The 27,882-nt window shown below is 43.8% G+C and overlaps 1 protein-coding gene across 15 annotated transcripts in view; it reads left to right on the forward strand.

The window, feature by feature from the left end:
* The window catches only part of MSI2 (musashi RNA binding protein 2), a 2,560,560-nt gene that overhangs the window by 930,624 nt on the left and 1,602,054 nt on the right, over positions 1–27,882 (forward strand). The window lies entirely within an intron of this gene.

A 27,882-nucleotide genomic window follows, 5' to 3' on the forward strand; every position in this document is an offset into this window, starting at 1 on the left:
AGAGGTTGCAGTGTGAGGAGGTAGGCCATGTAGCCTCTGAGAAGGAACCTGATGTTCAGCAAAAGGCTGGGTTGTAGAATCTGGTGTCAGTTTAGCCCAGTGTTCACCAAACAACCAGGGTGCACCACTTAGGCTGAACACGGGATATAGGGGATTGCTAGAACTGTTCATACCAATCCATTCCATGTCCCTCGGTGACAGGACATGGTGGTAGAGCAGGTTGTGGAACGAATGCTGGAGATGGTGGGGGGGAAAGGGGTGTGATAGAAACCTCCACATCTGGATCGTAACCTCCAGTAGATTTGGCTTCAAAGAAAGGTGGACTTGTTTGTTTTTTGTAGGGATGTTTTGAAGGTGAAGAAGATGGCAAGATTTGATGCGTGTCTGAGGCCTCCAATAGGTGGATTATTGGATCTGATCAGTGGAGTCTGGTATAGGAGTATCATAGATTGAACAGAGGGCTACAGGCAGATACCGCTAGGAATCTTCTGGGCTAGAAACATTTACTACTAAGGGTCTATACCAATTTGTGACTGTCCTTTGGATTGCAGGGAAAGATGAGCTTGTTGGCTGTGTAATAATTTTGATTTAATATGTTGATATATTGGCCACTTATTACGTTGGCACAAAATATGACACCTGGTTTACAATCCCAACCCACAATTCTGGGGACAAGAAAGTGGCTAATCTTAAACTTTAGTTTTATAAAAAAAATAGTCGGTGGAAAAATGTGATTCCCAAAATGTCGCTGCAAGACATATCTACATTACAATGGCTTAATTATTCTTTTGAACTTGGCCTGTCTATGACAATCACCGTAAATACAATATACTCATTCAGTCACAAACAGCACTATTAAGAATGTTTTTAACATTCTAATCGTAAATAAGCCAAACCCACCTAAACTGCATTTAAGTCTGTGACCACAATGCCACTTATCGGCCAATATATTAAAGCTCTTTTCATTTCACATTTGCAAAATCAATCAATAGCTGACCATTTCAACACATTTTCTCCACTGTCACAAACAATAATGGTACCCAAGATAAAAGTTCCATAGAAAATACATGTGTATACATAGATCTAAATTAATTTGCCCCCAGTGTCAATGTGGGGTTATGGGTTTCTAATCTGTCCATGCGATTTACATGCAGGCTAAAATTAATTGCATCACAATTCTGTAGTTTTGTTCCTGAACAACAATGGTATTAATTTAGAATGCATGGGATGTCAGGCCACTCGCCCAAAAATAGGAAAACAGATTTGTGATTTTCTAATACAAGGATGAACACCCCTCGCACTTCACGTCCCAAACTGGATCACTGTGCAATGTCAAGAGTGAGTAAAGGGTATTTTTATATTGGGATTATTTTCTAAGTGAATGGCATTATACTGGCTAAGTCTCTTGCACATACACATTCAATTATTTAGCTCTATGGCTTTCGCAGATCACACATTATCAAGCATTTCTTCATTAAGCTATGGTACATACATCTTCATATCACAACCTGTTTTAACTATATTTGTGAACACACTTTAATATTTAACTTTCACTTACAAAATGCTACACTGACAGAGCTGGGAAGCCATTTTTGTACAGCGCACACAGCAGACAAAAAGGTTTTGCATTTATTTAAATGTACTCTCCCTCAGCTTTAATAGAATGAAAATGGGATAGCTCACACTAGCAACTGCAATATCATATTCTTCTTTGAGTAATGATTTATCTCCCTCTACTCTGTAGAAATAAATTGCATTTCTGCTCACAGACAAATCTCTTGGCTGTAGATACAGTGAGAAGGCCTGGTTGCAATTTACACTAAATATTAAGTTATTTGTAAGGAGCGTTCCCTAGTTGGAATTACCTCCCAATTCCCTTACAGTTCAGGGACTGATCAGGACAATAACTTTAGGGGGCTTTATCGAATTGTATTTGGGGTGTTTTCATACTCATTTTGAACAGTTATTTTAAGGAACACAGGCAGTAGAGACGCTCCTCAAATGTTCATCTGGAATTCCTGGTCAGCAGGTCCCGTCTGATCCTTTCTTCCCTTTTCCAGCAAAAAAGGTCTGCCTCAGTTTGTTAATTCAGAATCCCTCTTAACCAAGACCGAATCTTTAATATGCTATCCTAATTTATAAATAATCTTATGGCGACAGGTGTTCTTCTTCCCTGCAGGTTTTTATTCCTTTCCTGTGTGTTGTGCCTGGTTTTTTTAAAGTGCGACGGATTCTCACACTTTTGTCATAATTATTTCAGTTTTTGATAGACTGGGGCAAGCCAATGGAAAAATCTTACCAAAGGATAATACCCCCCCTCCTCCCCAATATTCATTGGTTGATTATATTTTCTGTGCATGCGTCCAGAAGATGAAGTGGAGGCCAATTTGCTCTTAATAATTCTGAGTGCAAAATAGTTTTTATTCCATAATTTATGGTAGGAACCTGCCACCTCAATGAAATCTGGTTTTCTGAAATCTTATCAAAGATGGGCAGCATGGCTATGTCAACAATTCATTGTTATGGATATTATCACTTATTAGAAATCATAGGACATTTTAAATTGGACTCCTCTGATAGAGAGGAGTCTTGCGATTCCAACATTTTGCCACGTTTGTAACTAGTATGGCTTCAGTTATCTAAAGTTTTGAATGGTGGGCAATTTCCTATAGAACCCCAGTTCGAGTTTAGTTTCTGTGGTAATGAAAACCCTGATGCTAGCAGGCCTGTCGGCCAATGATTAATTTGAGCCCTAGCACAAGTTTTTTTTTCTTTTTCATTCCATTAGACCATCCATGTGGTTGTGGTCATGTTTTATGCCTCAATTGAGGTGGTCTGCTAAGTGTACTATGATGTAATTTAAGATCCACTGTAAACAATAACAGGCTTTTACTAGCAGATGCTAATCGCTACACCCTACACACCAACACTACGCACGTTATTGTTATTTTCAAAGTTGTCCTAAGTTTCACCTGAGAGCAAAATAGCACACATCCTTGGGAACAACTGAAATCCGCTCTATTAATCCTTAAATGGACAGCAAGTGTTATTCAAGTAAATACTAAAATAAAACATTGCCTTTTCCCTTTATTTACATTGCAAGATATTATTTAAACTCCACCGCATAATACCTTTGTGCAATGATCCGACAGTGGTTGGAGAAACATGAGAACTTTAAATGGTGATATTCCCTTTGTGGCTGAACTTGATTTATAGTAGACGCTGCATAAACACACAATTCAAATTACTAGTTTACATCATAGCACTTGACTTTTGTCATTTCAAAATGCTAGTTTCTGTAGCACCGGCTGCGTCTGATCTAGCATGATTATATCTCTGCCCTCTTCGCACTTTGAGATGGAGGTTCATTTTCAACTGGTGCTTTCTGCATCTCATGTTTTCACTTACCGTTGGTTAAAACCCAGTCTTTTGATTAAATGTACTCATGGGCCAATATAGTTCCTAAGACAGTTTTAGTTTGATTAAATCCACACCATGTGTCAGCTGCTGTCTCTTAAGTGTGCAGGCGACAGACTACCTTTGTCCAACTTGTGCACACTTTTCATAGCACCTTTCACTTTGCATTTGGGCAGTCACAGCTGGTAGGATGCAGTTTGCTGCTGCTTATCTGGGTGACAGTCATCTATAGTTCAGCCTGGAAGAAAAAAAAAACTCCAACATCTACAAGAGACAATTAACGGACTTGCCTAAACAGGATTAACTGTAAGACCCCTCCAGCCCCCACAAGTGAAGCCTAGTGTTCAATCAAACCAAGTATGTTGGAGTATGTGTTGGGAAATGGGGAAGTAGAGGCTAGCAGAGTAGGAGCAATCAAGAAGGCAACCCATTTCCCAAACAGTTTCTTTTCTGATATTACCAATAGTTCATACCTGGTTTTTCTTCTGTGGCGGCACCATTTACAAATTTGTCAAAATTAAAAGAATATGGTTTCTTGGATGCCAGAGTGTTAATTTGCCGCTAAGCTTTTAGCTGTGTGCATTTGTGCCTTGCTCAAAAACCAATATTCGCTGTGTGCATTTGTGCCTTGCTCAAACCCATTTTAGCTGTGTGCATTTGTGCCTTGCTCGAAAACCCATTTTAGCTGTGTATTTTACATCCCGCACCCTAATCGCACTGCATTTGTGCCTCCCTCGAAAACCGTTTTTTGTTTAGATGGGTGTATTTTACATCCTGTACCCTAATTTCACTGCATTTGGACCTTTTTCATCCTATGCCTAAATTTGATTGCTTGTTCTCCATTTTGCTACTACTAGGCCATTTGTGAGATTAGTCCAGAACTGTGCAGTGTAGTCACGCTTCTCCTTTCAACCGCCCTCTACCACCCTAGTGGCTCTCACCATCTCTCCTATCATCTCTAATTGCTACTCTATCTCCTACCACCTCTCGCACTAAATCTGGAATGAAAAAACAGACATCCTGCGTGCAAACCCTGGCCTCCCATCACTGACACCTATGTCAGCACAACCTCCAGAGAGGTCTTCAAAGATAACCTGTTCTCTGTTCTCTCTCCAGATCTATGGACCCCTCATCTCATCTTTACTCTCTCTCCCCTTTCACTTCCTCTCCCATTAACGGTGGGACCAAGTGGGAAGTCCTCTTGTCTCACTTCTCATCCTCGCGTTGCATTGTTAATGTCTACCACACTGGCACTATATCCTGGTTCAGGGTCCTCAACCCAACCGCCTTCTCTTTGACTGGATCCTGCCTTCCCTTATTAACTTCCTTCTGCTACCTCTCCTCCTACCACTCTCTCTCTGTCTTTCCTCCTCTGAACGGAGTACCTCGCCCCTGTACTCCTCCACTGAAAACCTTCAAAGGCAGAGACCCCCAACACCTGGCAACTCTTAATGCCCGCTGAGAAAAGACTCTGCTGACATCTGCCTAATTGAAGACACTGATCTCGTAATTTCAGTTAAGTCACTGCTTTTGACTCCCTCCTTCCTGATGGCTTCAAGATCATTTCCAAGCCTCAACCTCAGTTTTGGCGGCAGGGTCACCTTAATCTATCCTGAGTGGGTTCCTTCTTCCATTGTACCCACACAACTCTACTCTTCCTTTTTGAGAGCCTGGTTTGCAAGATGGTTCTCTCCCTCCTCCACTCTGACCATTGCTACCGTTGACTTGCTTCCAGGCGCTACCTCCTTGTTCCTCTCTCAATGGACAGATTTCTGCTCCTCCTTACTTTCAACCACCTCCAACCTCCTCTTGGGTGACCTGCACATCCAATTGGACCCCCCCTGTTTCATTATCCACTCTTTTCATTGACCTCTGCGCCTCTCTATCCCTTTCCATTCTCCTCTCCGGTCCAACCCTCTTGGCTGGACACACCCTGGACGCAATCATCCACTAGGATCCCACCCCCTGTCCCTCCTCTGGTCACCCCTCTCTTGGTCAGACCATTCTCTCCTCTCTTCCCACCCTGGTCCCTTCAGCCTTCCTACTGCACCCTCAAAAGCCCTGCTAACCTCGTTCTCGAATATCCCCCCAATGAAATGAGTGTCAGCTGCTGCCTCTGCTTCTGCTTTCATCCCCATTACCCCCTACCTCAGACTCCACCACCGACTCTGCTCTCAGCAACTTTCACTCTGCCATCACCAATACTCTTGACATCCTTTCCCCAGTCATGAGGATCCGTCTGAAACACGCCTCGAAGCGTAACACCTGGTACCGAATTTGCAGCCCTGAAACGAAAGTGCAGACTGGCAGAACAAAGGTGCAAACCTCAGGTTCACTCTCGGACAAACTGGCCTGCTGCCTGCTCCAAAAGAAATACAGAGACTCGATCTGTGACAAGAAAAAGGCCCAAATTCAGGCACAGGTATCTGGTGCATCCAATAACACGGCTGAACTTATCAAAATCTGCAGGGAATTTGCCAACCCTTTTTGCGGTCTCCTCTTCCCCTCTTCCTTCCCAGGCCAGCTGCAACGCACTGGCCACACACCTTTCCACCAAAACTCAGGACATCTTGAACACCCTTGTTACTCACGCCCCTAACCCATCCCACACCCCCTTGCCTCCCCTGGCCACTCTTCCCTCCAATTTCTGCCTTCTCTTCCTTCACCCTGTCACACCTGAAGAAGTTACCAGAGTGGTCCGCTCTATGAAGGTTTCTTCCAAACCGATTCCTCCCATCTCATCCAGAACAATAGAGGACAACATTGGCTCTATTGCCCCTGCACTCGCTGATTTCTGCAACCACTCTTTCGTCCTCTGGAACTTCCCCTCCTCCCTCAAGCACTCCATTCTGTGCCTTCTCCTAAAAAAGAAACTTCAGCAGGCCCTACCTGTCCAGCCAACTACTGCCCTATTTTAATCACAACCTTTCCGGGGAAACTGCTGAAGAAGCTGGCCTTGCCCCAATTTAACTCGCACACTGAACTTGTCGGTGATCTCTGCGATTATCAATCTGGATTCCAAGCATCCAGAAGCACGGAAACTGCTCTACTGAACACCCGTGAAGAACTGCTCGCATCTCTGGACTCCAATTTGCCTGCTGTCCTCATCCTACTTGATCTCTCCTCTGCCTTCGACACTGTCAACCATTCCATCCTCATACAAGGGCTCCACGATGCCCTTGGTATCTTGGAACGAGCACTGGAGTGGCTGACCTCTTTCCTAACTGACCGCTCTTCCCAAGTCTTTCTGGGAACCTTCTCCTCTCCTAATTCCTTCTCCGCCTGTGGTGTCCCCCAGGGATCTATCCCCTCCCCTGGCTATTTAACACCTACCTTGCTCAGCTGGCATGCCTCCTCTCCTCCTTCGCCCCCAATTTAGTGTTATGCAGACACCACTCAACTCCTTTTTTTATTTTCTTTCAGACTTCCTGCTGATTCACTCGCACCTTTCTTCATCCCTGACTGCCTATCGGCCATACAGGCCTGGCGCACTGCCAACAATCTCTGCCTCAATGCCAGCAAAACTGAGATCCTTCCGATTGGGACCCCTGCTCCCTCCTTCTTCCCTTCTCTATGACCTCCCTCCTTGGGCTGTCCCCCTGCTCCTTCTTCTGAAGCCAGTAACCTTGGCATCATCTTTGACGCCTCTCTCCCTTCCTGCCTCACACCCAGGACTACATCTCTCCTGCCCTAGAAAGTGTTCACTGACTCCCAGTTGCTTCACGGATCAAATTCAAATCCCTCTGCATCATCCAAAAGGCTGTCTGGGGACCACACTATCTGGAACTCTTACAAAATACTCTCCTTCTAGACCTCTACATTCCTCTGGCACAATCTCCCTGTGTGTAAAGAATTTTGCTAAACAAAGAGCAGGAGGTCGCTCGCTTTCCTCAGCTGGATCCCTCCTATGGAACAGCCCCCCTCTGCGTCTTGAGCAGGGCCTTCTTAAGTTCCAAAAAGCACCTCAAGACTTTCCTTTTTTCCTTCTTCCCTTCTTGCCGCCTCCTGCTAATCTCAGTTGCTCTGGTTGGTGTCTTGGACACTTGTGCATTCTCAGGCCCCTGAGCACTTGCACCCAATTTCCAGCTTCTGTCTACCTCAGCTCTTGCTTTGGCACTCCCTCCGCCCTGGATACTCGCTCTTTTCCACCCAACACGGCTCCTAGCTGCATAGCACTTACATCTTCCACTTCATCTGTGGCTCACCCTCAAAGACCGACACCCCAGCACCTACCCCACTGCCCTCATCCTTGCTGAACTTGCACGTTCTGAATACTCGCAAGGCATAGTAGGTTTGTCAGCTCCTTCCCCCACTGTATTATATTGTGTTTTGAATTGTACATCAATCCCATGTTCCTTCCCTGTTGCCCTGTGGGCGCTTTGAAATAGAATTTATTTGCTGTATAAGTGCTTAACAAGCAAACAATAACATAAATAAAATGGTCGTGCCCTCTCCATCTGGTGCTATCACCTTTAACACAAATAGATGATCAGTAACACATATATTTTTATTAAAGTTGGTTAGGGAGAAGCATGGGAGCCAGCACGTGTGAATGTGGTTAATTAGACTCCAAATTGGGGCATTTTTTTTGCAAGTTATGATCTATCCAAAGCGTAGTAGTCGCATCCTGTTCTTGTCGTCACGCTCCCTTTGAAAGCAGAAAACGCTAATTCTGATGCGCTTTTAAGACACCGATGGTAAATGGATTCCAAGCATGGCAGGTCCATAGACCAAGGACTGCAAATGCCGGTCTCCTCTCAAGCACTTGACGCTTACTGATCAGTAGTAGGCTGCCTTTTAATGTGCTCGCTCTTTTGTGTGCGAGCTTTCAAGGTTGCCTTTACAAAATCGAAAGTTGTGAAGCAGTCATTCCTGGCTGCTTTGTATTGCAAAGGGCCATTTTTCCAGTGGAAAATACCGGCTTCTACTTGTAAAGATGAAGATTCCAAGGAAATACACTCGGCGTACTCTGTTATTGAGATCATTCGTTCCCATTTCTAGTCTGGTCCCCCTCACCCATAAATATCTGTTGCTATAATTTGGTTATCACATATTTATCCCCAATAACTCAAAGCACTTGCACCGTCGGAGGGAGCAGAGCTTAAAATTCACTGGACTGTTTCAGCCGTGGTAAGTTAAACGAAAGTTTGCAGTTTTGTGCTTAAATGTCTTTCAGGCATGTGTACTCTTGCATGCCTGTGTGGACTGGCTGACTCCCGTGCGTTTGGCCTTGCTGGCTTGGCTGGCTCATGCGTGGATGTGCTGGCATGCGAGCTGGCCGGCACATAGGATGGGCTACTTTGTGCAGGCAGGCTCGGTTGTCTTTGGAGGAGGGCTGGGCTGGGCTAGGCTGGCTTGCCAACTGGCTCTTGCCACACGCAGGTCTCACCAGGACTGTTGGCACTAGACATTTACTACACCTTAAAGCATAGTTGTTAAAGTGAATTACAACAACGCTGTACATCTTTCTAACCAGCTCAATTAATATTGGTGATGCCAAACCTGAGGAGGTTGATGAGTATACCCATTAACGTTGGCGATATTGTTTTGCCCTCATGGACTGTTGGGCTTCTGAAGAATTCAGTGAGCTATTAGAAAATTGTCACTCCTACCCAATCCTTCTGGTTGCATGACTTTTTTTTCTGAATGTTTGAGTCCACCAAAAAGGTAAAGCGTTTTGGGCAAGCATTTAGTTTGAGTAAATGTTTTATGGCTTCTAGGAGGAGTTTTTAACTTGGGGAATTTCGCCCCCTCTTTCGGTTAGTCATTTTAATTTTGCCACCTTTCCAGACACTTGCCTCTTTCTTACACATTGTCAGAATGCCTAGAGCCCATTTGTACAAACATTGTTTTCATTGTCGAGATGCTTTTCTAAAGTCATAAATGTTTTCAGCAAATGTTTTTCTATCACACGAATGGTCGTCCTGCTTTGGTTTCAAGAAATAATAGCCGACCAGATGCCAAGGTGTAAATTAAGTTACTAGTGTAAAAGAAATTCTTAATTCAAGGGGTGCTGCAAGTGGGCACGCCATTTTCAGCATGCACACTCATTGGTGTGTGGGGCCCTTGGTGGATGGGTGCATTTGAATGTTGTGATGGCGTTTACAACTGATTATGCAGGATGGGGTATATGCTACATTCTGCAGAGGGACAAGGTGAGGTAATGTTATACTGCTTTCAGGGATTTTTTTAAATGTTATTCTCAATGCTGTTTTCCTCCTAGAACTTCTAGTAATCATTCACGGTTTTAGTATCAACTTTCTATCTATACTTTTCAATCTGACAATTTATCCAGTAAGGCAAGGAATCTTAATGTATTAAGAATCAGACCATTTTTACCTTGCATGATTTAATGGTGATTTTGTATAAATAATACTACAAGCAAGGCTCCAGGTACGATTTCAAAGTGGGAGTAAAGGCATTTTTTATGGAGTCAAAAATAATTTCCACTCCCAATATGGGTATTTTTTAGGAGAGTAACAATCTATTTTAACTCTGAGATATTTTCCATTCATCTACACCCTTTAGGTTCCTCTTCAGATCAGGCAGTAATATTGTTAGTTCCTTCCTGTGGCACTGCTAACTGGGACTGATATTGTATTCGTCCGCAGAGATGAGTGGGTGCAAACATGCGAAAGGTTCCGGTATTCGTTGTTTCCCATTTTCCTTTGTGATGTTCTTTACTCGTTTTTGGTGCATTTGCTTCTTTTTTTGTTTTGTTCAACCAAGTCTTTATTAACAAATATTCTTGACAACTTCTCATCCAACACACAATATACCAGACATTACAGAAATATAAAGCAAATGTATAACAACCAATATGCTTATCCATGTAACCTTTTCTACCAAAACCTTAAAGTATCTGACCACCGCAACCCCCACCCTTCCTTGCCCCTCCTCTTTTTCAGGTCTAGCTCACATAGAACAGTTTACAGCCACCTTCAGCCTTCTGTCAGTCATTTACTCCTTCCGAAAGAATGAACAGTAATCAGTCGCACAGGAATATACATTCAGTTTGCATCTTTCGTTTATAAAAAACATTTTTAAATTTATTTATTTACAAGTATATACTGAAATAATATCATGAAAAAATTCAGAAATTACAGAAGGAAAACATATATGAAACAACAAAAAAAACTAAAAGAAATCATTAAACACATTCCAGATCTTCTCATACAAAGATAGCTTACATTTCAATTTGTAAATCAATTTCTCCGTTCTAGACAGGCCATGCATCTCCTGGACCCATTCCTCAAAAGAAGGAGGAGCCCTACCTTTCCACACTCAGAGAATCAACCACTTGGCCACAATGAAAGCCCTGAAAGACCACTTTTTAAGTGCGGGACGAACATCTGCCAGCCCAGAATCATCACCTAGGATCACAGTCCTAAAATCCAGGACAGACTCACCATCCAAAATCCTGACACACACATCAGACTTTATTCCAAAAATCTCTGACCCGCACACAGCTCCATAGCATGTGTTCCAGTGACCCAACTTCCTCAACACAGCCCCAATAATTATCATTATCAATCATGCCTCTTTTATGAGGTGTTTCAGGACACCGATACACGCGATTCAGAATCTTAATTTGGCGAGACCTTTCACTCAGATTCTGCAAACACATGGAAACATTACCACACATATTCTGCCAGGAACCGATGTCCATCTCAGACCCAATCCTCTCACTCCAAACTCTCCACAAAGGATCATTACCTCGATAATGTGACACAATTAGTTTGTATAGTCTACTGGCCAGACCACCTTTTTTCCCATAAGCCAGTAAAACATTCACATCCAAAGAGTCGGACCAGTAAACCTCAGTTTGCATCTTTCAAAGCATATAATGGAGTCCAAACTTTCCCAAACCATGCAAAATCATCATGTGTGATTGCCGTCACCTTCTCCATAGTAATGAGATCCAATATAGCATAATACAATTGTACAATGGAAGGAGCCTCCCTTCTGCCACATCCTAGCAATGCATCTCGGCCCCTAGTATCGGGTTCACACAAAGCGCTCCTCTCCTCCTAAGTGCAACACCTCCAGCCGCCTTCATATTCAACAGCACCAGAGCTGGATCCCAGTTGACGCTGCTTCCCAAGGTCTCCCCCACCCTGGACTTCACCTCCTGCCAGAAATGCTTCCGCTGTGGGCATCCCCACCAAATATGCTTCACTTTCCCCTCCTCCCCACAGTTTCGCCAACATAATGGGGAGTTGGAGCCTCTTATTTTATGTAACTTCTGTGGTGTATAATGCCATCTGTGCAGGAGTTTGTATCGCAGTTCCCGATTCTGTGCTGATGTAAACGGGCCAAACGCCTGGTCCCACTCCTCATCAGAAAATTGCCTACCCGCATCTTCTTCCCATTTGCCCTTTATCTGTAGCAGGCTGTGTTCTGCCGCTGCGACTAATATTTTGTAAAGAATTGAGTTCAGCCCTCTGTCACGCTGTCTGTGATTGCCTTTTCCCCCTCTTAGTTCTCGTGTTGCCCCTCCCTCATAGTGGATATGGCCACCCAATGTTTAAGCTGCTGATACATAAAGGTGTCCCTCGTGTAGCCCGAACTCCATGAAGCATTCTTCAATTTCTTTAAGCGTGTCCCATCATATAGATCCCCAAGGTCCCCCAGGGCTCCCCACCTTTCTCCGCCATCTTGCAAACCTACTATGCTCTGTACCTGGGATGAAGGCTGGATTCCAAAATATTGGTGTTTTCGGCGAGGGCCACAATGATAAGCTATATCGTCTGTTCACCCTATCCCAAGTCCCTAGCATGCACCTTGGTATGGGGTTCTCATCATCTGTCATCCCTCTTCATCCATGGCATCTTCAACATGCGCTCACCTGCTACCACCTGTTCCATCTGCACCCAATGTTTCATAACCACACCCTCCCCTCCCCACTCTGCCAGAGTGTGCAGTTGCGTCGCCTGCAAGTACCGCACTATTTCCATTTGCTTCTTTTTTAAGGAAGTTAGTGGCTGGCCCGGCGCATCTCTGTGGAGCTGACTAAATTGTTCATAAAAACATGATCTATGATTTGAGCACTAATTTATGTAGTTTTTAATTTAATAGGTTTCTTCCTTGGAGGCTTGCATGAGGGATGCACGTTAGACTTTCTATAGAACACTGTTGCTTGGAAGATTCAGATTTAATGTTAACATGGCTGATTTGCTTGGAAGTTCCATGTAAATTGTCCCTCTCTTCTCAAGGAAACTATTAGCAGTTCTGATTACGGTGATGTGTGCACTAACATGCCCATGGCCTGATCATGCTAGCACAGATGTTCCTGAAAAGCTTCTGGTGGGCGTGCCGCCTTAATTTCCCCTTTTAGGTCGTGCAAGTCCTGTCCTTTGCCCGATCTAAACAAATCCCAGTATGTGTTTGCAGCAGTTTGTAAGAATGTTTTTTCCACTTGCCTTTTCCCAGTCTGTCCACATTGCAAGCAGCCATGTAGTGGCATAACTTTAATTCGTTTTAAAATATTTTTTATGCCTACATTATATCATTCAAACCGGCTCCTGCCTGTTGTCTCCCCACCCTTTTCCCGACCCCAAAGGACATCCTGCAGCCTAACCCCACTCCCTCTACGCTTATCTGCTGGACTGGAGCTTTGTGCTCCAGCGCTGGTACTCCTTCCTGCCTGTAGCCACTGCAACAGAAATGGTACCTTTACTATTTACTATGGCAGAGGCCATCTTTTATTTTTTTTACTTTTTTACAGAAGTTTGGGCTTGCATTATACGTGTGGAGCCCAACTGCCATAACAAAAACCTATTTATACTGGAGATGAGCCCCAGGGTGCGACTAGCAATCTCCCCTCTTCCCCCTTTTGGCGGGCATACAGGGCCGGTGACTTCCCTGAACCCCCTGCTGAGGTGCTTGCTTCGCTCTGCCCTACCTAGGCTCGGGCTAGCGGGCTGTCACTGGCCCTGTACTCGCCCCCCTCCCCCAATATTAAATGGAACTTTATTCCCTTCTTAAAATGGATAGTGGTGGTTTGTCAGGGTAGACTTTTGCTTTCAGGTCTTTTTTCCTCTATGATTACATTCAGCTAAAAGTGTTCAACTCTGTTATGAAAGTTGCGACTCCCTTCCACAGCATCCAATATTTAACACATGTGACTATTCACTTTTTGGTATTGCAGATTTTAAGAGTTTCTTTCCGCAACTTGCAGTGGTGTTATAAGGGCATGTTCTACACTTTTTGACATTTCCAGTATTTGATGGTGTTAGCTAGAGGTCCGTTTTAGGTTTTGAGAATCTCCCTCCCAGCAAACCGTGTGGTTCGAAAAAAGGCACTTCTGGGCTTTGAGGGTTTCGTGGTTCAGTCCACTGGCGGCTCTGGTCACTGGGTGTTGGTTTGATTTTCAGGCCTGCGGTGGTTTAAAAAAAATAACTGCTCTGCGATATAAATCTCTCCCCTTGATGGTGTATTTCAGAGCTTTTTGTGATTAAATTCGTTTGACTTTAATAACCTCACATAGTGCCTAAAAACAAAGAGCAATTCAGCTTGTTTTGGGCTTTTTAATACTTTCCATTCTGAGAGGCTCCTGAGTCGAATGGCCATTGAACGCACTGTCTTTTGAGGCTCGTGTCCCCAGCATGTAATGCTTTAGGCAAGTCACATTTCAAATGCTTGATACTGTTCAGAGCTCCTGTTAACAACTTGCAGGGTTCTGGTCGCACAGATTGGCAATCAATGCTGGAGTCTGTGCAGTTATGGTGCTTCAGGCGACCTCCCCACTGTCCCTTTGGGCAGCTTTATTCCTTGATGCTGGGCGAGGCTGTCCTCTTTCTTCAGATTTTCAAGACTTGTTTCAACATTTCCCCTCTCATATTATACATGTTCCCTCGTCTGTACAGCTGGTCCCACATAAAATTGGTGAATCCTGGCTTCCCTTCTTGGCATTCTCACCCTCTTCGGATCGAGATTTATTTTATCCAGCTTGTTCAGAACCCTTATGATGCTGTGTTCTCACTCGTTAGCACTAGTTCAGCTGAGTGTACTTTTGCTTGTTCTCTTCTGCGCTGGGGTTGCTATCTCGTTCTTTGCTGTAAGACCTTCTCAGAATCAGACATGGAGTGGACTCTCCTTCCTGGATTCATCCTATGCCGTCTGCTTGGGGCTGACCATCTCTGCAAGTTCCCCCTTTTCATTGTTCATGCTGGCACTGCTCTTCTCCGATGGCAAGCATATTCACAATATGTGGAGGTTGACAACCATGTCTTGCTTATCAGATTTATATTTTGAAGTGGCACTATTGCTGTATCTGGTATCGGCTGACAATTGCCTGTGTAAAGATGTAACTGTTTTCATGCAGCATGCACTTCTTGCTGCTGTCGCTGCATGCACTTCTTGCTGCCGTCGCTGCATGCACTTGTTGTCCATGAGGCAGAGGACCGCATACCTGGCATTTGAACAAGTAACTTTTGAAAAGCAAAGCAACTGGCTACAATAATAGGGTTATGATTTAAACCATAACTTGTCAGCGTTTCCCCCCTTTTTTCTAGAGTATATACTGTTATATTTTTGTATATATATTATATCACAGTAGTAACACCAAAGGTTACATTACACTTTACATAGGAACCGAAAAATCAGTGGTCTGGTGCTTTAAAACGTGTTGCCCAGGTAGTTTTCCAAATCGTATTGGTATTTGTGAATCTTAACTTGAGTTTTGGCCTTAACTTTCTTTGCTGCCACTGATGGCTATTTCAGATTTGAGTTTTTTCGCCCACACTGATCAGGCGAGGCCCTAGATGGGATTCTATCTGCCAACAGTTTCCTTACAAGACCCACATCCATGTTTGGGGTTTTGTACCTCTTGTATATGAGTGTTCAAGAGGTCTGTGCCAGCCAACTAGTTGTGCATCCTACATTCTCCCACATACCTGTACAATGGAACTCTAAATAACTATAACTGGTCTTGGAGGTGGGCATGGAAGCGCGTGCAACTATTGGACTTGTATCATGGGGAGAGGACCAAATTGATGACCTGCCACATATATTTGAATGAATGCTAGAGTGCACTATTTGGTCTTGGCTTCTGTCGCACTTTTTGTAACTTCAGTGCCACCCCTGTTTTTAAATCTAAATAACTGGCTTCACGCATCTATATTCTTAACCTCGTTCCCACGATCGCTGAACTTGGTGGCATGGTATCTGAGATCAGGGCCTTGTGCCAACTTGGTCTCTCACAGGACAGTATGTGCATCATTCAAGTGGCAAGAAAGGACTCCACAAGACCACAATGCCAAAACAAATAGCCCAGGTTCTGCTATTGGAGTCAGGAGATAGAAATTAATCATCTGACCTCTTAGATGTTGTCTTGTCTTTTATCTCTAGCCTAGCAGCTTCCGGAAATAACATTGAGATGTGCAGGATGTGTCCGTCTGCTCTTGGTACCTACTTCCAGTTCTGAGAAGCAGTGCTTTTCATTATCGGATCCTGTGGTGAAACTGCATTTAGATGGGCTTAGTCTTTTTTCCATCTTTGAGCTGTACTCAACAAGTGGAACCTTAATATAGTACTGACTTCTTTTTGCCATAAACCTTTTGAGCCTGTGGCCTCCGCACACATCGGGCTAGTCTCCTAGAAGGAAGCTTTTTTAATTGCAATCACATCTGCCAGACACGAAATCCAGAATCGAGCCTTCTTGGCCGAGGAACAGTTTAGGTTTTCACAGACAGCCTGAACTCGCCAATACTTTTTCCCCAAGATGGTGATGTCTGAGTTCCACATCAATCAAGAAGATTCTCTTCCCGTTTTCTTCCCCTAGTCAGACCTCTGACTCCTTGGCTGTCAGGATGGCTTTAAAAGTTCATGAAATAATCCAACATTAAAAAAAAACTGCAATTGCACCAAGATGCAGAAGATAAATTATGCAGCAGGCTTTTAGGTGTGCTAAAAAGAAAATGACGTAAGCTTTGAATTCTTCATAACAATTAGGAATTGCTTTGTGCAGCCATCATTAAATATTCTAACCCCCTTTTTGCCTTTATAGAAGGGAAAAATGCACACCAAGCATTATTGGCCCAACCTAAAATGCGGCAGACAACCGGAAAAACGAAGTTGCATTCTGTCGCTAGAGGACCACAGGGAACCCCAGAAATGTGTTGGCCTCATTAGTGAGGCGCAGATTGGGACCCAGGGCTCAGACCTCGGGTCCCAGGTCTGGACAGAAGTGCGCTAATCTGAGCTCACTGCACAGAGCAATAAAATACACGTCTGTCGGGATTCAGAGCAGCTTGGAGAAATAACTGGTCAATGCGCCATGTTAGCAATGCCCTGCTGGTACTGTAACGGAACAGCGGAAGGACGAAGTGAAGGCGGCTAGAAATGTCACAAATACTAGGGCTACACCATCACTAGAAGCAAGCCGAATACAGGACTGCCTCATTGCACGATGAACTATCTCACTACTGCAGCCAAAACAAAATATATTTTTAAAGTGCTAGAAACGTAAACACACCCTGTACTCGAGTTTTCAAATATATTTGCAAGACTATGAAGTTGGATAAAGAAAAATGTCCAAGCCGAGATTCCAACCCACACTGCCTACCAGAAATTAGATGCTCGAGAAAGCCCAACATTAGGGGTAACTGCATCCGCAGCCAACCCGGCGAAGAACATACAAGGGGGTGCTGATTAAGCAGTACCTGAGCATGAAAGGAAAATTAGAAGCTCGCTTTATGCTCCATTTTGTTCGCCTCTCCAGGGGCCAACAACAAGGCTCTCAGGAAGACAATACATACTTAAACGGACTCCCAGCCAGAAACGTGTGATTTTTGGTCTAATTCCAAAAATGTTAGCGAGTGTGAAATGTCTCTTTCAGTTCTGCGCAGTGGCTCTCCCTGGACTACGCCAGATAAAGAGGCAATTTATCATTCGGCTGAAGGTTGTGGGTAATGCATTGTCTGTTCTCCACAAGGACACACAGCGCAGTCTGCGGGGCTCAGCTTGGCGGATTGACCTAGAGTCCTCCATTTTAAGGTGCCATAGCAACATGCAATTATAAAGACAAGAACTGTTTAAGACAATAATGCACTGATGTCATAAGAACCTGCCTTGCAATTCATGGTTTTATCTTGGCTAGCTGGGTCCATAGAGGCTAGGGCGGAAATTAAGGCACACGAAAAGGGAAGACCTCACCGAAGTAACATTTCGGAACCAAATAAACTGGTATCATGTATGACCAAAGAGAACCCGTGTCTGAAAACGGATGTTCGTGGGTGGGAGGGAGTGGGGCACGTCTGTACATGCCATACGCTTTTCAATTCAACATTTGCTTAAGAGGATCGCACGAAAGTTCAGCGAGTAGGGATGTGGGGAGGGAACATCGCGCGCTACATTTCTTTGTCAAACTGCACCAGAGTCTGGCGGATATATCCCAGACGCCAAACAGAAGCACATGACATTCTTAAGCATTGTGTTGCAGAAAGATCAGAGTTTCCAATCCCCACAATTGTCATTTTCAAATACCCCCGAGACGCCCAGTTACTAGACGCAGGGAGATGAGAGTCTCGATGGCAAGTGGAGCATTTTTATTTGTAAAAAGCTGCTCTGTGATCAGTAGATGTAGTATTGTAGCAGAAAAAGACTGGGTGTCAGGGACCCAAAACATACCGCGCGACCCCAAGATTGCTAGGTGCTTTTGAAGGAGTATAAAACAGACGGGCACGCCCCTGTGGTGGGGGTGGATGGGCGGCGAACCCTGCTACAGGTTTGATAGGGCACGGTATGCCTCCCGGGTGCGTCTTTGCTTGGAAGTTTAGAGGTCTCGCAAAAAGATGGACTCATAAGCTTGGAAGTCTTTTAGTGCGGGGGAGTGGCATGCGGGTGACGGGTGTCAAGGATGACAAGTATGACATGACAGGAAAGACAGTAATGACAGTTACAGGAATGAGGAGACTGAAACCAGGATGTGAGTTGGAAAAAACTTTGTCCACAAGCTTTATTTTAGTACCAGCCATGGTGCAAAAGAAAAACCAACCATAACATCACATAAGAAGGATAACAATAATATATTTTGGGGACAGAGGGATCAGGTGAGCTGAGGGCCCTACTCCCAATTAGGGCCCGCTCGAGGCTGATCCCCCGCCGCCATTCATGAAAGCTTGTGACAATTGTTTGGACACAGCGTGTGAGCTGTGACTTGTTCAGTTTGTTTGTCTTTTGGAGCAGGTTCTGCCTGCTTTCTCTTGTCCTTTCCATGTGAGGTGGGGAGGTGTGCGCTTATGTGCCTTTCAATGATGTCCAACCTGACCAGGTTTAGCACTTGCGCCCTCGCTTGCTCACAGGGCGATTTTCACTGAAGTTATGGCTACTGATCGGCATTTCTGGACAAAACAACCCCCCATTGTGAAACTTTTCACTTGATACTCTTTTTTTGGTCATGTGTTTTGTAGTTTTCCATGGATTCAGGCGTTTTGGCTTCTTGGTGTAATCTTTGGAGATGAATGTGGCATTTTCTACTCACATGATCCACTTGAGTTTTTGAAGCCCCCACGCTCTGTTTGTGGGATAGCTATTTCTTCGGGCGTGGGTTCTCGGATCCTTACTAGAGTCTTCGCTGCTCCTGATCCACTTGTGCTATGAGACCCCGTCTGCGCTTTAGGTTGCGTAATTTTCAGCTGGGGTGGGTTCAAAGAGCCTTACTAGGTTTTTACCTAGCAAGGGCTCCCAATCCACTCGTGTTGTGAGACTCCTTCAGCGCTTTAGGTTGCTTGTTTTACAGCGGGGGTGGTTTCAAAGAGCCTTACTAGGATTTGCCCTGCTCCCGATCCACTTGTGTTGTGAGACCCCTTCAGCGATTGTGTTGTACTATTTCACTGCTGGGGTGGGTTCTACAGGCTTTACTGGGAACTTCCCCTGCCCACGATCCACTTGTGTTTGTGTACCCCAGTGCGCTTATCTTGGGTATTCAATGCAAGTGGGGTGGGGTTCTGGAGCCTTACTAGGAACTTACCCTGCTCTTAATCCACTTGCGGTGAGACCCCCCCATGCATGCGTGGAGGTGGGTTCTTGAGGCTTACTAGTACATGTTATTGCTCCAGTTCCTCACCCCTTTTCTGTTTTTTAAGACTCCTCGAGTTCTAACTGTATTGATTTTATCTGACATGGATTCCTGGATACTTACTAAGGATCCTTCCGGCTCATGATCCACTTTTGTTTTGAATGAGGAAGGAAACCACCAGTAGGTGCTTGATTTGTTCAGATTCTTCTAGAGCCTCACTGGTTTACCTTCTCCTGACCCAATCGTTTTTAGGTCCTCACTGAGGTTTTAATTGCCCTACTTGGGGTTGAATTTTGTATTTTTTTTAAGGCGAGGTGTTTTAGCCTCTCCTTGTTTGTGTCCGTTCCATAGTCTACCTGGCCCCCGCTATTGGGGTTCTTTACAGATATTTGCCGGGTGGGAGGGAGCTATTTTTTTATCGTGCAGCTATCCTACTTCTGGCACTGAGGAGACAGGTGAAAAAAGAATAAGAGGGGCTACCTTGCCCCCACCAGATATAGGCAAAATTCTGCCTCAAAGGTCCCCGCTCTGCATCTGCCAGGATGGGGAAGGGGGGACCTTGGAAGTTGAAGCGAGGTGACGGGGGGCAGGGACTACCTGTTGTCACCTGCCCCCTCACCTCGCTTTCATGCACTGGTGGCACGCAGTCTGGGGTCCCCTTTGTTTTGGGGACCCAGCTGCCTGCCCTGGCCAAGTGCATGCTAAGTGGGGCAGCACCTGAAAGGTGCTGCCCCTTCGTACTTCGCACAAACCTCCCAGTTTACGCCCTCGGGCCTCCCATCCGGGGGGGCCCGGGTGTATTGGGCTCTCAAAAAGCTCTACCACTGAAGCTTTTTGGCCTCTGCAGAAAATCTTTTTTTGGGGGGGCGAGGACCACACAGCACCCACGGGCAAACCTAGGGGGACCATGGTTTTTGTTTCCAGAAGGTTGAACGGAAACTCGTCTCACTGCCGATCAACTTACAACTGTCACGGTCACACAGGTTAGTATAAACATGAGATTCGTTCATATTGTATGCAAGCAAAAGTGTCCTAGATATGTTTATGCCAGCATGTGTGAAGTTGAATAAGAGCTGCAGCAGTCACACGTAAAGCAGTACTGATTTAAGTGACGTGCTGAGTCTTTGTTTGGATTTATTGGAGCTAACATGTAGGCCTTTCTCATACACATGCACAGATCCACAACTTTTAGGAATGCCTCGATCCTGGGATTTAAGGTTCCGATTACTTTAACACGCATTACTACTGTTCTTACAAGCAGGAAGAATACACATTGCAACCAAAAATGAGCATAATATTAAACATTGTACTGATCAAGTACTGGAATGGAGAGGAGAGGGTTGTACAGTCTACTGCTGCTCACTGCAGTGGGTTGCAACAGTGGAGGTCTGACCTTATGAAATGGAACAGAACACCCTAGAGACGCCACAGCAAAGGCTCATTGCACTAGCAATGTCATGGCACATTTGAATAGGTGTGTGTGTGTGTGTGTGTGTGTGTGTGTGTGTGTGTGTGTGTGTGTGTGTGTGTGTGTGTGTGTATTTTTACTGAAAAAACTTAAGTTAAGGGACAGTTAATGTGATCGGATTTAACACAAATCCCTTGAAATTCAGCAGATGTGGGAAGTAATGCTGATCTTAACTTGGCATCCCCCCGTCTATGACCCCTAGAATGTAATGTTTTCACAAAAATCACAACAGCGAGCGCTGAACCCACTTAGCTAACTTGCCAGACTCTAGCTTTGGTTGTCATTGTGACCACCATCGGTTATGTATGTGCTCATGGGCTTTGCAACAGGGGGAACACTGAGTTAAGATGATGATCACTTTGGACATCTGCTGAATTTCAAGGGTTTTATTGCGTTAAATCTGATCACCTTAACTGGCCTTAACTACATTTCTTTCAGTGAATTTCAAAGGCTTTGTTATACCATAGTTAATACAAGGTCACTGACCATGGCCGACTGCATGTTCCACCAAAAGGTTTTTTTAAGGCCCACTAGCCATAGCCTTTGCCCATGGCCAACGTACCTGTTCCACCCAGAGGTTTCCTTATGGCCCACTAGCTATGGCCAGTGGCCACATGTAATGGGGCAAACACGTTTTCAAGGCCACCTGACCCTAATTAAATATAGCAGGGGAATCCGGAAGTTCCATTCATCGCATGGTAGGGGCACACTGACCCCGTCTTTGAATTATATAGGTTAAAGGCCATACCCTCAGCAGTGTATGACACAGAAATGTGGGGCTTTTCAAAGACCGCAGAACTAGGAGTGGCAGAAAGTACATTCTTAATCATTAATGGAGCAACCGAATAGTGCCCCCCCAACGCCCTACTGCACCTTACATGTGATGTATGTCCAATAGAGTATCTAATGACTGTCAAACCCCTGTTTCTTTGGGCTTGTATTTGGTACTTTTCATTTCTTTTGTTTCAAGGAACATTTGACCTTCCGAGAAAGTAATGTATGTTATCCCTACTTTGACATTACCTCTCACCCATCTCTCCGCTTTGCGTGAGAGGATGGAGTGGGTACTTTACTGTATTACATGCCTGATGTGTACTTATTGCTACTTGTGTGCTAATTTGAAATTTTAATGTGTTAACTAGAATATATTTTATTGTGCTATGGTGATTATCATTGTTTAGGGTTACCAAGATGGGCAGAATTAGAGCCACGATACGTCCCACACCTTTTACAATACTGCTTTGATACAATAGAGTTGGATGTAAGGTTGGTTGTGTGAATGTTAATATGTTCATCTTGGCTTTATAGTTTACATCTGTTTTAAGCATGGCATGCTCTTAGTTCTGATGTGCTTTTAAAGAGCAGAGTATGTTTTGCGTGAACTGCATGTCTTGAATCAGGGGAGTTGCTAGGTCTGGAAAATACCCAGGGCTAAACTGATGTCGGAACTGTTGGGACTGGGGGCTAGCTAGTCTTTTGGCTGTAGCTCCTGAGATTCTACCCGGGGCTACAACCAAAAGATCAGGGGCTACAGCCCCCTTAGCCCCCCCCCTAGCAACGCCCCTGTCTTGAATAGATAGCAAGGCATTTGAGGAGGTTACATCTTTGCATTTCGTTACCGTTGTACTCGGCTTGAATGATTTGAGGCATTTCAGTTAGTCATAAATTATGACAAGGGCATATAGCCATGTTACAATGTTATATGTATTTATTGTGTACATGTTGTCCTTGCACCTGTTTATCACATGGTTGACTTTTATAGGCCACCTGTCATAACCTTTACCGTTTGACATGGTCAAGACCTACCTTTTGCTTTTTTCTACTTTCAGTAAGTAGACACAAGGGATTTGGGACAGTGTTCTTTCTCATGTACGTTAGTAATTTTGGTGGGCTGGTGAAAAGCGATAATTGTATTACTCCAAATGTCTATTTTGTATAGGGAATTAAGAACAGAGTGATAAAGGTAGAGGAGTATCTCTTCCTGGTAAGAACACATTCAGTACAGAGCGACTCGGGTGTGTAGGAATACCATGGTGGTAAATTGAGTGCTTTTAAATGTAATCCCCAAGCAAGTTTTTCACTTCCATACATAATCCATTTTAGATGCGCAATGCACTGTTTAAATGTTGCATTATTCACGTGAGATCAGCTTGTACCAGTGTTATCATTCATGTCCTAAGCAATGTCGTATGTGATGTCAGTGTGCTTAGGGGCTGTCAATTGGCCGGGGGGGGGGGGGTGTCATAGTTAAAGGAGCATAGCTCTCAAAACCTGCGAAATATCAGGGGCTTTGTTGCATTAAATCAGCAACTTTAATGTAACTGCAACTGTTTTTTCACTGAATTTCAAGGTTTTTATTTTGCTATATCTCCAACCACTTGCAATTCCACCTTTTTGTATTTTTATTTGGTACTTATGTTTTATTCATATGAATTTTGGGTGTTTGATGCATGCACATTTACCTCCAGCGATGGCTTGTGGCCACAGTAATTTGTTTTCTTCTTTACATATGTATTCTTAATATTTTCAGTTATTGCATTTTTTTAGTGTTTCCTGTAGTTTTCGGGTCCTTTCACTAGTAGGTGTTAAGTTCTTGGGTTAGATTTTAACTTGTGATTGAGTTCACCGGGTGTTCGTAGGAATTTGTTTCACACTTTTGAACCTAATGTTTTACATGGGTCCGATTTAATGGATATGCTTTTTTAACATCAATTTGTAACGAGGTGAGAACCTTTTGAGCATTTCCTTAGCAGAAATGTAGGGGGAGGGATACACTTCCTGTGTTTATTTTGAGTGCTACACAGTTGTAAAATACAAAACGATCAACATTTGAAAGCTCTGCCATGTATGTAATGGGCATAGTATACGTTACAGGACTAAATTGATTCATGTCTTCTACAGAGGTTGGTGATCCAACCGGAGGCGAAGGTAGTGCTCATTTTGCCTATTAAAATCCGACATATGCATGTTTTTGTATATGGCCATAATATTTTCTTTTTCTCTTTTCTTTGCTATTATGAAATGTGTATTTGCTAATTAGGTCCCTGGTAAAGGACTAATACATGTTCCCTTGAACCATTAAAATGCAGATGACTGTTTTATCTATGTATTTGCATACATTGGTCTTAAATGAAAATCACTTAACAGCTGATATGCCGAGAAAATGGAGATCCTTGTTAAATGATGTGAAATGCTTGTCCAATAGAAAACAAAGGTGAAGGTAAACATGGACCATAGAAGTGTGAGTGGTGCCGATGGATGATTTTTAATTTTAAAGCCATAAATTAAAGCTTTGAAAGATGATCTACATCCCCAAACCATCCATCCCCCATAAAACACCCTCCCACACAATTTAAGTTAATTTAGGAAGCAATCCCTGCATTTTTTAAATACAAAAACCAGGGATTGCTTCTTAAATTAACATACAATAATCTTCTTACCCATATTAGCATATATTATGATTGCCTAGTCCTATTGTTTTAGGTTTGTGTAGTATTTACTTTTTTCTTTTGCTGCTTGATGAGAATCGCGATCTCTGGGAAACGCTTGAGGACAAAAAAAAATCATCTCGAGGGCCCCAAACCTTTACAAATCCTCATTTCACCCTGCCCAAATGCTCCCCTGCCTCCAAACTACTCTACTCATTCCCCTTATATCATTTTAATGTGACAGTTTCAAAAATGAAATGCCTTGGGTCTAGCAATGCATCATGGCACATGGAACTATATTTTTGGGATTGGCTGCACCCCGACCGCTGCCAAATAAAAAAAAAAGACTAGACATATTTACGCCAAAGGAACAAAGGATTTCCTGAAAACACTTTCTGCCCAACTTGTATTATTTGGTAAAAATCCTTACAGCAGACTGGACTGTGTGCTTGAGCAAAAACTGGGCTTTTTCCCTAAGGGGACTACCAATGCAAAAAGTAAAAAACACCCCTTTTTGCCTCCTATTTATCTTTTGAACCATGGCACTGATTTCCACCATATGTTCAAGTTTGAAACATTGTGTGCCAATTCATTTTATGGTTCAACATAGAATTTGTGCATTTCCTATTGCTGATAGGTTTTGCCTTACCTGTACGGGGACTAGCGTCTCTATATTATATATAGGGAAAGTAACTGACCTTAGTGAGTGCTGAAGAATTGGGTTAGTGCTTTCCACCCTCAGAGGTAAATGCTTTTGTAATCTCCTGTAAATATGGAGGAAAGGGGACAGAATGTAAGAGTGAAGAAAAGCTACTTCGAGGGGATTGGGTCCTCCGACGTATTCCATACCTATGACATGTAATCACCACAGCTGTGCTGATTACATGTCATAGATATGGAATACGTCGTCGGACCATCCCATCGAAAGAATGTTACCTGGTAAGAAAGTAACTTGTTCTTCTCATAGCGACTGCTGTTGCTGTATTCCTAGTTCATAGCTCCCTTTCCTCCATTGACCTGCCCACAACTCCCGAAATAAAATGCCTTGGCTTCAGTCGGAGCCCAGCCTCCGTTAGAGTAAAAGTACTTGGGGGCGGGGAGCCCAGTTCCCAACAGTTCTCTATATGTTCTGGGCACAGGATTAGTGGGTGCAAACAGTCTGGATTCATTAATCACAGAAAAAATGTGAACTTGCAGCTGCTTGGCTCGGCCATTAAATGGCTTAAATGATGGCATCCACACATGACCCATGGTTAGAGGAAACATTTGTATTGAGGCTGGAGTTCTTTTTTCTCCAACATGTGTGAAGAACTTAAAGGCTTTGGAACAAGTTTTTTGCTTGCAGTTGGATTGGAAACCTTGCTAAAAACAAATGCCCGGAAGTTAGTGAGATAAGAAACTGAGGCTAGGCCACAGTAGAAGGAAATATACTGCCAGGATTATATAACGCTGTTTCAAAAAGTCTCTTCAAAAGAACTCTTTCATTACGTTAGCAACTAGAAAGGCTTTCTGTTTCCAAATTGGCAGATCTGCAGTACTTCACTGAATTGTGCCGTTGCAGTCAAGAGTGCCATATTTCTCCTCCTCTTGAACGCCAATTTATCATAATTTGTCGGATCCCTATCTCCATATCTTCTTCTGTGGGATCCTCAACTGGAAGAGGATTGCATGGAAATATCACGGTAACCATCTGGAGCGGGTTTCAGATGATCCACAGAAACTTGTCTGGTACCTATCTTCGGTGGTATTGCGGGCATGACAGCAGTTCTGGAACCTTTCACTCTGATTACTTGCACTGCTGGTCTGTAGGACGGTCCAAACAGTCTTATCCTGGATCTTCGCCAGGACCCAATTGAGTGTGGTCTCAGGACTGGCCTCAGCAACTTACAACTGGAGGGATTCCCTCAGCAGTGTTGTCACCAGCAGTTGCTCTTGCCCAGAGAGGGGGATGGGGAGAGTGTGCAGATCAGGCATAAATATATTTCTCTCACACAAGAGTTCAAACAGAGTCTTCCCGTTGCATACAGACTGGCATGGTAAATTATTTAAACTTCTGATCGCTAGAGGCACATGGTCCACCCAGTTACCTCCCAATCGAAAGGATGCATTTAGTCACACACTTTTATGGTATGATTGGCCTGTTTGATAATTCCATTAGTCTCGGGACAAAAAGGATGGGAATAATACAGCCCCACACCTCTAATGCCTTTCTCATATCCCGCCCTGCGAAAGCTGCACCATTTACCAGCATGGAACATTTGACTTGCTGTCATGACTACTACACCCCGAAGTGCCTGTATGACTGATTTACAGTCTACTCTCTTTTGAGAAATCATCCAGGTGAAGCTAGTGCAAGAATCCACTATTACTAGAATATATTTGTACCTCTTTATTGCTGGTAGTGGACCTATATGATCCAGATATTGAATCTCAAAAGGTGAGGTTGCCTTTCTTGAAGGATCGTCTTTAGTTCTGTTTTGCTGTGATCCACAGTTGTCTTCGGACAATGTCACAGTTTGCTATGTTTAATAACCTGTTGCCTTGATCCTGGCCACCAGTACTGGTCAATAAGTAGCTATGTATTTGCAGTAACCCCAAAATGGGTAGATGCAAGTCCAGCATGTGTGGCTGCAATCTGATTTTCCTGTCGGGTCTATTAAGGATTAATCTTTGACTAGAATCCCCTTTTTTTCTTAGGAATTGTCTACTGCTTTATTATTCTTAATGTCACAAATGTAATTACTTGGAGAAAACGTTTGCCCTAGGTTTAATACCTAAAAAAAGCTCATTTTATTTCCTCATCCATTGCAGTTGCTGAGCGAGTTATGGCAGCTATTGTTTTTTCTCACTGTGTGCTCTTTAACATATTTATCTGCCAACGCATTGCCAATGCTGTGAATGTGCCCTTTAGTATGTGCTCTTATATGCATCACCCATAGCACAGGGTAGTAAGGTCCCAAATTTGTTTCCAGAGTTGCCTGGAAGCAATATTTTTATGCCTAATGTCTCTGAAGTCATTTTGGATCCATCAATGCAAATCAGTGTTACGAGCCCTGACAATGTAATTTGAATCTGAGACTACTCGTGTGGGCTTCCCTGAGTCTCCTTGGCGCAATGCAAGCAGCAATCCATGCAATTCAGCAGTCTGGGCAGATATGTCTCCCAGATGCTTTGTTGCAATATCCGTATGTATAAATGCTTCTTCATGTGTAAAATATCTTACCACTTTAACACCTGCAGCAGCATATCTGGAACGTATTCCAACAGCTGGTATGTCGAAGCGATCACAGTAAATTATTTGGAAACAATCAAATAATGGTATGTTTGGTATTGAGATGTCTGGCTCTGTATCCATTGTCCAAATCAATCCACTCATTCTTTGCATTTCTGCTTTATGATACATCTGGGGCATGTTGAGATGGTGACCATTGAATCCATCTAGCATGTAACGCCTTTGCATTGGGCACGGCAACTTTCGTGGCAGCCTCAAGTTGAGTTAAATGTGTATTTATGTGCCTAGTTCTATTTGCCGCCAACGGCCGTTCCTT

This window comes from Ambystoma mexicanum, chromosome 9, assembly GCF_040938575.1.
Source record: "Ambystoma mexicanum isolate Mex_15411 chromosome 9, UKY_AmexF1_1, whole genome shotgun sequence".
In the NCBI taxonomy this organism is placed as follows: Eukaryota; Metazoa; Chordata; class Amphibia; order Caudata; family Ambystomatidae; genus Ambystoma; species Ambystoma mexicanum.